Genomic DNA, 2,605 nt, shown 5'->3' on the forward strand with positions numbered 1-2,605 from the left:
GGAGCCCTTGGAGTTCAGGTTCATAGCTCCTTGAAAGTAGAGTCGCGGGTCGATAGGATTGTGAAGACGCCGTTTGCTATGCTTTCCTTTATTGGTCAGAGTATTGAGTACAGGAATTGGGAGTTCATGTTGCGGTTCCACAGGACATTGGCGGGGCCACTGGTGGAATTTCCATGCAATTCGGGTCTCCTTGCAATCGGATAGATGCTTTGGAACTTGAAAGGTTTCAGAAAATATTTACAAGGATGTTGCCAGGGACGGAGGATTTGAGCAACGGGGAGAGGCTGAACGGGCTGTGGCTGTTTTCCCTGAAGCTTCGGAGGATGAGGGGTGACCTTGAAAAAATTTACAAAATAATTAGGGGAATCGATAGGATAAATGGACAAAGACTTTTTCCTGGTGTGGTGGAGTCCAGAACTAAAGGACACACGTTTAGATTGAGACTGCAAAGATATAAAAGAGACCTAAGGGGTAACAGTTTTGCACAGAAGATGATACATGTAAGGAATGAGCTGCTAGAGGATGTTTTGAAGGCTGGAACAATTGCAACATTTAAAAGGCATTTGTATGGGTATGGATTGGTTGTGCCGAACGGTCTGTTTCCATGCTCTGCATCTCTATGACTCTATGAATCCCTTAGTTGCTGTTTTAGTGTGTTGGTGGGTTTGTGGACAACCAAAATGCCAAGGGGTTGATTCGTCTGGCAGTCGTTTCCGAGATGTCTTTTATTTCAGGGAGATTGGCGAGGGATTCTGGACTCTTTCAGTCTGCTTGTTTGGGTTTAATTCTGAAAAATCGGTGGACTGTGTTCATTGGGTGCCCATTTGTTTTCATTATGCTATATAACATATTTTGCTCTGTTCTGCGCTGTACCTCTGTGCCGCATTGTGTGGTGGCTTCTTGAAATAATGTCCTGATGCAGTTTCGTTTGTGGATCTTGCGATGATTGCTTCTTTTGATCAATCTTTGATCCATACGTGTTGTTTTCCTGTGGACGTTGAATTTCCCCATTTGTTGTTTGCTCTACTGTGACATGCTGGGAATGTCAGTCTGTTGTTGTTTTCCCCCTCTTTAATGAATATTATGCCGGTACGGGTATTATGGATGGACTTGAAGATTTCCTCCAAATTTGTTTCGGTTTAATGATGACAAAGGTGTCATCCACCTAGCTGACCAAAAGTTTGGGTTGGATGGTAGGCAGAGCTGCTTGTTCGTGTCTCTGCATTACTCTCACTGCTAAGAAACCTGATATTGGAGATCCCATGGGTGCTCCGTTGGTTTGTCTGTAGGTTTGTTTGTTGAAGTTGAAGTGGGTGGGAATGCATAGGTCCATTACCTTGACTATTCTGTCCTTGCTGATGAACTTTATGGTGTTTCGTGAAAATGTCTCTGAGTCTTTCAATGTAGTCAGTGTTTCCATGCCAAGGTTGATATTGATTGATGTGAACTGGATTGTTACATCAAAGGACACCATTATTTCGTCCTCTTGGATGTCTGCGTCTTTGTTGGCCTTCAATAATTCTTGGGTGGAGTGGATGGAGTGACGTGAGTCTTCTGCTAAATGTTTTAGTCTTTGGTGTTGCCGCTTGGCCAATACACAAGCCCACAAACCCACAAACACACTAATACAGCAGGAAATGAAATCGAAAGATCCCACACAGACAACAAGCAAAACTAATGTCATTTACAAAATAGCATGCAAGAACTGTTGCAAACATTGCATTGGACAAAGAGGCAGAAAAGTAGCCACCAGGATACATTTTCATCAACAGGCCACAAAACGACATGATCCCCATACAGATAAAGAAATATACCACTTCGAATGGGACAACACATCCATCCTAAGACAAGCCAAACAGAAACACGCACGAGAATACCTGAAACATGGTATTCCAAACGGAAGTCTAGCAAAAAGAAATTGAGTTGGACACCATTCAGCACCCCGAGAAAAAGGACAGGAAATGACATCACCACAGCAAATGACATCACCGCGGGAAATGGCATCATCAACCCAAAGAAACCAAAACATCTAAATGGAGAGCAGAAATTATCAGCAGTGCTTCGTCCTGAGGCTCAGTGAAAGTCTCACCTAGTATGGTGATGAAACATCTAAAAATGAACCTTCGGACTCAACTAGCAGACCTACGTTCAGAACCAGTGTAGTTACGTATTTCTATATTATAATGCCAGGGAAGTGAATAGCTTTATCTGTGGAGTCAGCATATTTAATAAAAAATTATCTTTAGCTGACAGCAGTCACATTTGCTCATGAAAAAGTACTTTGTTGGCTCTATTGCTCCTTGCGTTGTTGTGAGCGTATGGAAGACTGTCTGTGCTTCAATTGTAACTTTTTTTTCTTTTCTGTTCTCTCAATTGACAACCACGTTCAATGGTGAATTGGTTCGTTCAATGTCTCACTCAATGTTCCTCTGTTCATGTCTGTTTGTCTCTGTGAATCCACCTCATCCTTGTTCATATTCTCCGATTATCTGTCTGTCCGTATCATTCATTTACTATTTCTGCTTCGGAGACAGTATTCGAATGAAGCTGCTGAGAGGATATCTACTCTCCCTGGCTGGAATGCGTAGGTCTGGGCCCACATTCG

This window comes from Chiloscyllium plagiosum, unplaced genomic scaffold (assembly GCF_037043375.1).
Source record: "Chiloscyllium plagiosum isolate Xiang-an unplaced genomic scaffold, Cpla_swu_hap1 HiC_scaffold_70, whole genome shotgun sequence".
Taxonomy (NCBI): Eukaryota; Metazoa; Chordata; class Chondrichthyes; order Orectolobiformes; family Hemiscylliidae; genus Chiloscyllium; species Chiloscyllium plagiosum.